General features: G+C 41.0%; 1 pseudogene; it reads right to left on the bottom strand.

The window, feature by feature from the left end:
- Positions 1-1,817: 1,817 nt before the first annotated feature.
- The window catches only part of LOC114511261, a 47,740-nt pseudogene continuing 36,366 nt past the window's right edge, over positions 1,818-13,191 (bottom strand).

Here is a 13,191-nt window from a genome sequence, read left to right on the forward strand (position 1 = left end):
TAAATATCAATGGACAGCATGTCTGCCATGTGTCTATGAGCCTTTCAAGGGGCTTTTAAAAATTATTGGCTGTTATACTCTGGTTTCTCTTCAGGTCATATAAATCTTTCACCTTTAAAAAATCATTGGCTGTAGCCCTGGCTGGTGTAGCTCAGTGGATTGAGCACGGGCTGCGAACCAAAGTGTCGTGGTTCGATTCCCAGTGAGGGTACATGCCTGGGTTGCAGGCCATGACCCCCAGCAACCACATATTGATGTTTCTCTCTCTCTCTCTTTCTCCCTCCCTTCCCTCTCTAAAAATTAAATGAAATCTTAAAAAAATTATTGGCTGTTAAGAGAATGAAAAGTCACAGGCTGGGATAAAATATTTGCAAAACACATCTGGTGATGAACTTGGGTCCAAAATATACAAAGAACTCTTCAAACTCAACCCTAAGATAATAAATAATCCAATTAAAAATGGACAAAAGTTATGAACAGATGTCTCACCAAAGAAGATATACAGATGGCAAAGAAGTATATGAAAAGTTGATCAAATCATATTATCAGGGAATTTCAGATTAAAACAATGATGGGATATGTCTACATGTCTATTAGAATGTCTAAAATCCAAAACAACACTACTAAATGCCATTGAGGCTGTGGAACAACAGAACTCTCATGAATTGTTGATGGGAATGCAAAGTAATACAGCCACTTTGGAAGACAATCTGAATAGACAATGTACTGTTTGGTTACAATTATACAATATTCTGGAAAAGGCAAAACTATAGAAATCAGTAAAAAAGATCAGTAGTTGCCAAGGGAATCATGGGGTGGGGGCCAGGATGAAGAGGTGAAGCAAGGAACATTTTCAGATGAGTGAAACTATTTTGTATGATATTGTAATGGTGGATACATCACATTATGCATTTGTAAAAAGCCATAGAACTGTACAACACAGAGTGAGCCCTAATATAAGATATGGATTTAATTAGTAGTAATGTTTCACTATTGGTCAATTGTAACAAAGGTGCCATACTCCTGCAAATCTTAAAAAAAAGCCACTTACAGGTTATTAGACTAAGATACGTAAGAGCAGAGCAGATCTGGTCATGTGATCATCTCCCCAGCAGCTACTCACCATCTTCTCACTATTCCCCTCCAGTCTCTGTGTAGTGGTTTTGTGATATATGTCAGCTTGACTAGACTGAATTAACTGTATCATGGAAATACCTCCTCTCTATGTGTCTGATTAGGATGGGCCAACTGATTCTTGGGCAAAATTTGGAGGTCAGAAGTGAAGCAGCTGCCATTTTTTAGATCATACAGCTTGTCTGGTGGCTGGCTGCTGACTCATCATTTCTGCACAGGGCAGCAGCCAGGCAAGCAATTATTTCACCTTCTCCCGGATCTTCCTTCAACTTCTCCAACTCCTCGGCCAGGTGTGTGTTTAATCCATGATGAAGGAAGCCATCTTCTCCTGTGGATGCTTGTACCATCAAGGGCAGAAGCAAGTTATTCCAGCCTGCACTAGCTTTCCCACACTTTACACACACAAAACAACTCTGCGTCATCAAGTGTACCCACACATATTGAATAAAAGTGCAAAATGCACATAGGAGTGATTCACAGCAACCTGAGTTCAGGGACAGAGGGAGGGAGGAAGGGAACAGAGAAGAGGGGCCAGGGGCTTAATCTGTGTAATATTTTATTGCTAAAAATAAGAGATCTGATGCAGATAGAGGAAAACGTTTATATCTGTTAAATCTGTACATTACACAGGGGTCTGCTAAATTATTTTTCAGTACAGTTTGTAGATTTGAACGCTTTTTAAAAACAGGCTTAATTTACTTTATTTTTCTTGTGTAAAATTATGTGGTGGCCACAGCTGGAGCCTGGGTCCTCTGCACAGAAACTCTGGCATGGAGCTTTACAAGATGGTCAGTGAATTCCTGATAGAAAGAGTGGGTAAATACAATCTCTTTCCAGATGTCAAGGGTGAGGTAGCTGTAGGTCTTGGCAGTGGCACTGAAGGTAGCATTGGCAAAGTTGCCCAGGGTGGCAGTGCAGTCCCTGGCCAAGATGTAGTGGTTGTTGACACCAGCCATCAGCAGCAGCTTCTTGTGCACGGGGCTGAGACAATGCCAGTGCCCCTGTGAGCAGGGGTGAGGCACATCAGCACAGAAGCACAGTGGCTGGTCACCTTGCAAGGGACAGTGTGGGGCTTGCCAAACTTGTTCCTCCAATAACCTCACCGCACAGGTACAATCAAGAGCTTGCCTAAGGTGATGGCCCCAATGGATGGCAATGGCTACTTCCTTGGATCACTTGAACCTGGTCAGCACAGGTCTGCTTTTGCACAGGCATAATCTTCAAAACCTCCTTCTTGAAGGGTGCCTCCAGGAAAGTCAAGTGATTCCTTGATGGGCAGGGAGAAGAGACAAATCTCCTCCAGGGATTTGACCTTCATGTTCTTGACCAGACGGCCCAACTTGATGACAGGGATCCACTCCTGGTCTTTGGCTTTGCTTCTGTGAGCTCCACAGCCTCAGCCCAGCCCTGACCACAGCCATGACCTCGATTCTGGATGCTGCTGCCAAACCCTCCATGGAAGCTGCCACAGCACCTCATTCCAGGGCCCCCAGAACGCCGGGCCCTCCTCCAGCTCTAGTGTTATCACCATTTGGTGTTTTATTGGAGAAGAAGCAGATTTGAAACCTTTATCTAAATAGATTAAGAAATTTAAAGTTTTTAAAAAGTGGGAAAGAACATTCTAGTTGTTCTGTGGAGGGTGGATCACAGGAAAAGACTGAGGCTGGGGCAGGAATAATGATGATGGGGTTAAAGTGTAGCAGGAGGCAGGTGGGAGAAATGCTGAGGCCAAGTGGAGAGAACTTATCCACAGGTTAAAACTTTTCCAGATAGGAGACCAGTGTTCTCATTGGGGCAGTACCTTCCTTCCACTTCTGGGGTTTTATTCCTGTAGATTTGATTCCTTTGCTGCTTCCTCAATCACCCTATTTCTTATCTCCAATAGCTATCTCCTCCTCATGTGTGCCATCCCAGGAAAGCCTTCTCTGCCCCACCTCCCCCAACACCAGGTTTGTTGGATTCCCTCCTTTGGACCAAGAGCTAAACCTCTTTTTGGGATTATGACTGTCTGAAAACCCAACTCAAAGTAGTCTTTTCCCTCCTGAACAAGAAAAATCTTGGCTGATATGGTCCACTGGAAAGCAGTTATATGAGCAAAACCTCTGTAGTCAGACTAATAACATTTGAATTCTGATTCCATCACTCACAAGCTGGATAACCATGGGCAAGTCTCTCAACCTCTCCGGCTTCAGTTTCTACAGTTATGAACTGGGGACAATAACAACACCTACTTTTCAATGTTGTTGCAGCATTTAAATCAGGTAATCTTTGAATATTGTTTGAACACAATTGACTGTTCAATGACTATCATGATGATGATGATGGTGATGTCATTGAGGATCCAGCTTCCTGTTCCTCCACTTAAAAAAAATTTAGCATACATTATGTTTATTGTATTTTTCTATCACAATTTATCCCCCTTATACCCTCCACCTCCTGTAATCACCACACTGTTGCCCATGTCCATGAGTCCTTTTTCCTTTTTGCTCATCCCTCCACCCACTAACCACCCCTGCCCCAGACTGTCAGCCTGCTCTCTATCTATGAGTCTATCTCTACTTGACTTGTTCCTTCAGTTTGTTCATTAGATTCCACATAAGTGAAGTCATATGGTATTTGTTTTTCTCTGACTGGCTTATATCATTTAGCATAATGTCATCTAGGTCCATCCATGCTGTTGCAAAGGCTAAAATTTTCTTCTTTTTATGGCCAAGTAGTAGTCCATGGTGTAAGTATACCATACTTGTTTTATCCACTTATCTACTGATGGACAGTTGGGCTTTTTCCAGGTCTTGGTGATTGTAAATCACACTGCAATGTACATAGGGTGCTTATATTCTTTTGAATTAGTGTTTTGGTTTCTTTGGATAAATTCCCCAAAGTGGAATTACTGGGTCATAAGGCAGTTCCATTTTTTACTTTTTAAAAGATTTTATTTTTAGATTGGAAGGGAGGGAGAAAGAGAGGGAGAGAAACATCAGTGTGTGAGAGATACATCGATTGGTTGCCTTTTGCATGCCCTTAGCTGGGTATGTGGCATGCACTCCAGATATGTGGACTGACTGGGAATTGAACCCGTGATTCTTTGGGTTGAAGTTTAGTACTCAGTCCACTGAGCCACACCAGCCAGAGCTCAGGCCAGGGCTTTTAAGAAGCAGGTGTGAGTTCTTCACTCTTCTTCTGTCTAGACTCTGGGCCCTTAGGAAATGGTATAATCACTAAGTGGAAGGAGCCAGGACCCTTGACTTTATATGTGGATCATCAGATGTATCCCATTGGTAGGTTCTGTGAGGGAGAAATAAGCTAGTTTTCGAGCTACTTATTTGGTGGGGTTTATTTGTTACAGCTGCTAACAAGGCCCTAAACAATATACCCTGTAGATCTCATTCTTCCCTCCCATTGTATCTCAAACTGTCTGGGATTGTGGAGTAGGACTAGTTTTTTGATACCGCCTCCAAGGAGTCATCGGCTGATCCTTTGTTCTATACCCAATTCGACAAGACAAGTCTCTTGATGATATACTTGAGTGTCATGGCAAATTGCTGTAAGCACTCACTGGCAATTTCTTCACTTATCTTGTTAAAAACCATTAACAGTGGTGGTCCGGTACTGGCATTTCTTTAGCTTATGGCCTGTCCCCCCCACCCCCTCCCCCACCCCACTCATAATGTTTTCCATCCTATGTAATTATGTTGCTTATTTAAAGTTCTATTTGTTTACCGTTTTCTTCCCCACTGGAATGTGGCTCCATCAGAAAGAGGTCTTATTTATTTTTCTCTGTTGTGTTTCTAGCTCCTAGTACAGTGCTTGTTATATTGTAGATGCTTAGAAAGTATTGAGTGAACTTGATGGCTGGGGGGAGGGAGGAGAGAAGGCAATTTATACCTATTATAGAAAATCTGTACAATCAGAATATGAACCAAATTGTAACCAGTTCACTGACAGCTGCTTAACTTCCTGGTTTTCTGGTAGACAATAAGCACTTCAGATTAGGTCTGGCCTTTACAACCTACCTTCTTAAGTTTCTTCCATTAGAAATTAGACTGCTGTGGATTGTTACTGTCTGGTGATCTGTCTTCCACTCTGGTTTACAAGTTCTATGGGGGTAAGGCTCTGTCTCCAGAGTCAGGCAGCACGGTCAAGGCCCTTGGTTAATGTAAACAAATGGGGGGCATGAACGCATGAATGTTGGCAGGAGGGGAGGCTGTCCTGGGGACACAGTGCCCTTACCCTGTCTCCCGTGGCCCCTATCCCTTGGCAGGGTCCTGGGATTGGCCTTGAGCTCTGGTCCAAGGGGCTGCCTGAGCTACCACTTCCTTACCTATCAACCACCTCAAATTGCAGGCTTAGACTAGCAACATTTGGCATTCCAGGCACTCCAGGCTCAGCAGGAGTCCCATTTGGCCCAAGCGTATACTCAGAGCCAAGGGCAGTAGCACAGTTGTATATATTTGTTGGTGTGTTCATGAACTGAAGAGGATGTTACCGAGAAAATAAGTCCATCATGTAGAAGATCAAGAGGATCAGTGTGATGAGGCTTCCCATAACAATCCCCAAAACCGCAATGTAGAAGACTTGGTGGGAGGTCTCAGCTGCTAAGGCTCGTTCATTCCATTTGTTGCTGTGCCTTGTCTGATTTGAAGGGAGAGGTAGAACAGGAATAGATGGGCTTAAACGGGTTATTGTATGGGGTAAACCATGGAACTAAATGGACATAGGGTAGGGACCTGAACCCACAGAAGAGAAACAAGGAAGAGTTTGAATTGGGGTTATAGCCAGGATGAAGAGGAAGGGGAGAGGGAGGATTAGCATGTTTCAGATTCCCACCTGGATAGAGAAGATCAAGGCTACAATGCCTATGGGAAAACACAAGAAGAAGGCCAAAATCGACAGGCACATGTAATCTTTGGGGGGCTTGTCGGGCAAAATTTCAAATGCCTGGGGCGGGGGGGGGGCGGGCAGAAAGTGGGTTATGGCTTAGTATGGCTTCTGGATTCTACAACTCCCTCTGACCTCCACTAACATGTCTCCTTGACTCCTGTGAATTCTTCATTTAAAACTCTCACTGACTGTTGAACTCCCACCATGTCCCTTCTAACCGCTGCCTGTCCCCTTTAATATCTTTCTGTCCCCTAGAACTCTCAGCCCCCACCTTCCCTCATGCCCTAATCCCCTCTATTTCTTGTCTCCTATAATCTCTTCTAACTGCCTTACAAACTCATGCAGCACGTCTTTCTTGGCCTCATCCTGTCAACCCAAATCCCTTTCTGGTCACTCTCACTTATCTTTCCTGAAACCACAACTAATTCACTTTCATATGTCATTCCTACAATTGCCTCGTTGTCACCCAAGCAACTGTGTCTTTGCCTCTATAAAATGTCCTGCTAAGAAGACCCTCACTCAACACTTTGTCTCACTTATCACCTGTAAAACCTTCAGTGTCCCTTATAAAAATTCTTGTCCTAGGAAACTTGTAATGTCACCAATAACTCTCTGCTCATCCCAGTTATCCCTCACTTTGTCCCTATAAACTGCTCCCCCAGCCCCACATAAACTCTCACTTGGCTCCTCTAGACTTTCTTTGAGCACCTAAGTCCCTCTCACGCCACTCATAGCCTTGTCTCTGTCACTTTATAACGTCCTGCTCTTCCTCCCTCTAAGGTCTTCTCTTTACCTCTCCACCTAGCTTCCTGACTTTTGAGCTCCTTCTGTGTCCACCTATTACAGTCTCTTAAAAGCTGTGCTCCCTCTAAACACTCATCTAGTTAAAACACCCTTTTAGCCCATTTATGAAGCCCTCCTTACTCCCTTATTCCCCCTCTAACTCCTCACCTGTCCCCCCATAAATTCCCTCCCTGCCCCTCTCAAACATCCGCATTAGGGCATCTGACGCTCACTACAGACAGCCTCTTCCTTATTGTGGTGAATTGATTGCCTTGGAGATCATGTAGGCCCCCCCTCTTATTTTAGCTTTCTATTTCTATTGGCTGATTGGAGGTTGTCTGTGATTAGCGAGAGGCTAATACTGGCCTGCCTGCTGATTGGTCTGATAAAGTGCCAGTCCTTCCTACTCTCTTGAGTGATTGGTCAATCCAGGGAGTTGTTTTTACTACAATTTAGACTCTAAATTTTACTTATTTAAAAAAAGATTTTATTTATTTATTTATTTTTAGAGCGGGGAAGGGGAGGAGGGAGAAAGAGAGGGAGAGAAACATCAATGTGTGGTTGCCTCTCTAATGCCCCCTACTGGGAACCTGGCCTGCAACCCAGGCATGTGCCCTGACTGGAAACGGAATGGTTTGCAGGCCAGGGCTCAATCCACTGAGTCACACCAGCCAGGGCTAGACTAAATTTTAGAGGGTCATTTATATATTTTGGATACAGCCCTTTTGCCAGTTGTGTGATTTGCAAATATTTTTTTCATGGTGGGTAGTTTATCTTTTCATTTTCTAAAAGTTTTTAATATTTATAGAATCTAAATTATTATTTTTATTCTTTTAAGGATGTGCTTTTGGTGTCATGTTTAAGAATTCTGCTTAACTCCAGGTCAGAAAGATTTTCTCCTATGTTTTGTTCTAATTTTTGATAGTGTATATATTTCAGATCTGTGATTCACATTGAGTTCATACTGGTATAAGATGTGAAGGTTTAGTGGAGATTAATTTTTTCGCTGAATTCCACCGAACGTCTTTCCATCAAATTTAACACTATTACAAAAAAAAACAAAACAAAAACCAACAACTGTGTTCTTTCTCAAATAGTCTTTGGACTTCTTTTAAAAATAAATTGGCCATATTTATGTGCGTTTCTTTCTACAGTCCTTATTCTTCTGTTCTGTTGGTATAGGTGTGTATTTGTTTGCCAATAGCACACTGTCTTATTAATGTAATTTTACAGTGCTTCTTAAAATTGGGTAGTGTGAGTACTCCAACTTTCTTTTTCTTTTTCAGAATTGTTTTGACTATGCTTGTCTAGATCAACAAATCTTTTTGTATTAAAAATTTATTTTTCAATTACACTTTACATTAAATATCTTTCATATTATTTTTAGGTGTATAGCATAGTGGTTAGACAATCATATACTCTACAAAGTGGTCCTCTCAATATTTCCAGTACCTACTGGGTACCATATATAGTTATTACAATGTTATTACTGTATTCTCTTTTTTTTTAGATTTTATTTATTTATTTTTAGAGAGGGAAGGGAGGGAGAAAGAGAGAGAGAGAGAGAGAGAGAGAGAGAGAGAGGGAGAGAAACATCAGTGTGCGGTTGCTGGGGGCTGTGGCCTACAACCCAGGCATGTGCCCTGACTGGGAATTGAACCTGCGATGCTTTGGTTCACAGCTCACGCTCAATCCACTGAGCTACACCAGCCAGGGCTTATATTCTCTGTCTCATACTTTACCTCCCTGTGACTGTTTTGTGACTACCAGTTTGTACTTCTTAATCCTTTCACCTTTTGCACCCATCTCCCAATCCTCCCTCCTCTGTAGCAACCATCAGTCTGTTAAAAGAGGCAATTTTTTGAGATAGAAAATACCTGAAAAAAAAGGCAAATATAAATATGGAGAAGTTAAGAAAAACAAGGCATAAAAGCAAGGCAAATTATGAATAAAATAACACCATTCAAGTTTGCTTGGGAATAATATTACTGATAATTATCCATTTTAAGACCAAAATAATGTAGGTCAACAAATGTTGTTGCTCTTTTAATAGGAGTTGCATTAGAATTACATATCAATTTTGGGGAGATGTTGAGCCTTCCAATTCATGATGATTGGAAGGTTCTCCATTTTTAAAGGTGTTCTTTTATTTCTATCGTCAGCAGTTATAGTTTAAATATAAGAGCGCATACATACACAAAATATTTTAGATTTATACCAACATACTTGATTTTTTGGATGCTATTGAAACGCTATTAAGATTTTTTGGTTTCTGATTGTTCATTGCTAGTATATGAAAATGCAGTAGTTTTTTTTGTGTGTGTGTTGGCATTGCAAGCTGAGATTTTGCTGACTCAATTTATTAATTCTAGAAATGTTTTTTTTGGTAGATTTCTTGTGATTTTTCTACATGGACATGCATGTCATATGCAATTAAGGTTAATTTTATTTCTTCCTTTATAATTTATGTGTCCTTTTCTCTTTTTCTGACATCTTGTGCTGGTTAGGACTTCAGTCTGATGTGGAACTGGAGTGGTGAGAGTGGACATCCTTGTCTTGTTGTGAATTTTAGGGAGAACCCCTTCCCTTTTTTGGGGGGTAGGAAACTCAGTTCATGATGGTGTATTCTATTTATATACTTCTGTTTTTGATTTTCTAATATTTCATGAAGAAATTTTCTATCTATATTCATGAGAGATATTGGTTTATAGTGTTTTGTACAGAGTCTCTAACTGGTTTTAGTATTAAGATAATGATGTCTTGAGATGAATTAGGAAATATTCCCCTCTCTTCTATTTTCTGGGAGAGATTGTGTGGAAATGGTGGTATTTGTTTGGTATAATTTACCAATAAAATCATCTGGGTCTGGAGAATTCTTTTCCAGAAAGTGTTTAGTTACAAAATCAATTTCTTTAGTAGATATAAAATTATTCAGATAACCCTTTTACCCTTGATCAGTTTTTGGATTTTGTTTTTAAAAAATCATTCAATTTTCATCTAAGTTGTAAATTATACATGTAAAGAGTTGTTTGTAATGGTCCCTTGCTTTTCCTTTAATGTCTCAGGGGTCTGTAGTGATATTCTCTAAGTTAAAAAAATATATTTACTTAATTTTAGAGAGAAAGGAAGGGAGGGAGAGAAAAAAATCAATGTGTGGGAGATATATTGATCAGTTGCCTCTGGCTCGCCCCCAGCTGGGTACCTGGCCAACAACCCAGACATGTGCCCTGGCTGGTAATTGAACTGGTGACCTTTTGGTTTACAGGCTGATGCTCAATCCACTGAGCCACACCAACCAGGGCTCTCTTTCATTTTTGACATTGGTCATATGTGTCTTCCCTCTTGTTTTGTCAGTGTTATGAGAGGTTTATCAGTTTTACTGGTCTTTGTAAAATAACAACTTTTGGTTTTGCTAATTCTTAAAATTGTTTTCCTTTTTAAATTTCATAGCTTTCCAATTATATCTCTTATTTTTTCTCTTTGATTTGAGTTTGTTTTGCTCTTTTCTGGTTTCTTAAATTGGAAACTTAGATGGCTAATTGGAGACATTTTTAAAAAATTAAATTTATGATGACTCCCAGCCAAGATGGAGGTGTAGGTAGACACACTGTGCCTCCTTGCACAACCAAAATTAAAGACAACAAAAATTTAGAAACAAAAAAAACCCCAACCAGATCTGATAGAAAATTGAACTGTATGAAAGTCCCACAACTATTCATCCAGACCGTTAAGACAGGTGGAGTCGGCAGCCGGCGGAGAGGGGTCTTAGCATGAAAAACTGGTGGTCGGTGGTCCCAGGTGCACAGGTAGTGGCTGGCAGACCCTGGGAGTGGGGTGGCAACAGGCAGACCCAGTTAGGTGCACAAGGCCACTGGATGACTGTGGACACATATTTGTGCACAGATAAACCAGACAAAAATGGGGACCAAGACAGACCGTGGAACCCAGGGCTCCAGCCCCAGGAAATAAAGCCTAAAAGCACCAACTGAAAACACTTGTGGGGGTTGAGGTGCCGGGAGAGACTCCCAGTCTCACAGGAGAGTTCATTGGAGAGAACGACAGGGTCCTAGAATATACACAAGTCCACCCACCCAGAAACCAGCACCAGAAGGGCCCCATTTGCTTGTGGGAAGCAGCAGAAGGGACTGAAATACGAGAGCGGAGCAAGTACCATTGTTCCCTTTTTGACCCCACCCCTACATACAGTGTCAGAACCCAGCGACTGGGTGGCCCTGCCCTGGTGAACACCTAAGGCTCTGCCCCTCACTGTGTACCAGGTGTGGCCAGACCAAAAAAAAAGTTCAAATGAAAGAACATATCAAAGCTCCAGAGCCAATAAATCTAGGTGACTAAGAGATAGCCAACCTATCAGATGCACAGTTCAAAGCACTGGTGATCAGGATGCTCACAGAATTGGTTGATTTTGGTCACAAATTAGATGGAAAAATGAAGGCTATGCTAAGTGGAACAAAGGAAAATGCACAGGGAACCAATAGTAATGGGAAGAAAACTGGGACTCAAATCAATGGAGTGGACCATAAGGAAGAAAGAAACATCCAGTCAGACAAGAATGAAGAAACAAGAATTAAAAAATATGAGGAGAGGCTTAGGAACCTCCAGGACATCTTTAAACATTCCAGCATCCGAATTACAGGGATGGCAGAAGGGGAAGAGGAAGAGCAACAAGTGGAAAAGTTATTTGAATAAATAATAAAGGAGAACTCCCCCTATCTGGCAAAGGAAATAGACTTCCAGAAAGTCCAGGAAGCTCAGAGTCCCAACGAAGTTGGACCCAAGGAGGAACACACCAGGGCACATCATAATCATATTACCGAAGATTAAGGATAAGGACAGAATCTTAAATGCAGCAAGAGAAAAGGAGAGACTTACCTACAAAGAAGTTCCCATGAGACTATCAGCTGATTTCTCAGGATAAACCTTACTGGCAAGAAGGGGCTGGAAAGAAATATTCGAAGTCATGAAAGGCAAGGACCTACATCCGAGATTGCTCTATCCAGTAAATCTTTCATTTAGAATGGAAGGGCAGATAAAGTGCTTCTCAGATAAGGTCAAGTTGAAGGAGTTCATCATCACCAAGCCCTTATTATATGAAATGTTAAAGGGACTTTCTGAGAAAAATAAGATAAAGAACATATATAGTAAAATGACAGCAAACTCACCATTATTAACAACCACACCTAAAACAAAAACAAAAACAAACTAAGCTTCTAAACCACTAGAACTGGAACAGAACCACAGAAATGGAGATCATATGGAGGGTTATTAACAGGGGAGTGGGAGTAGGAGAGAGGGGGAAAAGGTACAGAGAATAAGTAGCATAGATGGTAGGTAGAAAATAGAGAGGGGTGGGCAAGAATAGTATGGGAAATGTAGAAGCTAAAGAACTTATGACACATGGACATGATCTAAAGGGGGGAATGTGGGTGGGAGGGGGCGTGCAGGGTGGAGGGGAATGAAGGGGGAAATGGAACAGCTGTAATAGCATAATCAATAAGATATATTAAAAATTAAATTTATGAGGGTGGCATTGGTTAATAACTATATGAGTTGCAAGTGTACAATTCAATAATACATTATCTGTATATTGCATTTTGTGCTCATCACCCAAAGTATACTTTCCTTTCATCACAATATATTTGACCCCCTTTACCTCCGCTATCTGTCTTACCATCTGGTAACCATTACACTGTTATCTATGTCTATGAGTTTGTTTTATTTGTTGTTGTTTCTTTATGTTTTATATCATACATGAGTGAAGTCATATGGTTCTTGTCATTTTACTTAGACTACTCAGATTTTACCATCTGACTTATTTTACTTAGCACAATACTCTCAAGATCCATCCTTGTTGACACAAATGGCAGTATCTCCTCCTTTCTTATGACAAACTAGTATTGGATCAAAGGATAGGCACTTAGGCTGTTTTCTTGTCTTGGCTACTGTGAATAATGCTGTAATGATCATAGGGGTACATATAACTTTACAAATATATGTTTTTGAATTTTTAGGTAGATACCCAAAAGAGGGATTGCTAGATCATAAAGTAGCTCTATTCTTAATTTTTTGAGGAATCTCCATACTGTTTTCCATAGTGACTCTACAAGTTTACATTCCCACAAGCAGTGTATGAGGGCTCCTTTTTCTCCACATCCTCTAAAACACTTATTTATTGGCTTGTTGATAATAGCCATTCTAATAGGTGTGAGTTGCTATCTCATTGTGGTTTTGATTTTCATTTCCCTAATAGCTAGTGAAGTTGAGCATCTTTTCATATATCTGTTGTCCATTTGTATGTTTTTTTGGGAGAAGTGTTCGTTCAGGTCCTCTACCCATTTCTTACTTGGATTGTTTGTTTTTTTGTTGTTGAATTGT

The sequence above is a fragment of the Phyllostomus discolor genome, chromosome 12 (genome assembly GCF_004126475.2).
Source record: "Phyllostomus discolor isolate MPI-MPIP mPhyDis1 chromosome 12, mPhyDis1.pri.v3, whole genome shotgun sequence".
Lineage (NCBI taxonomy): Eukaryota > Metazoa > Chordata > Mammalia > Chiroptera > Phyllostomidae > Phyllostomus > Phyllostomus discolor.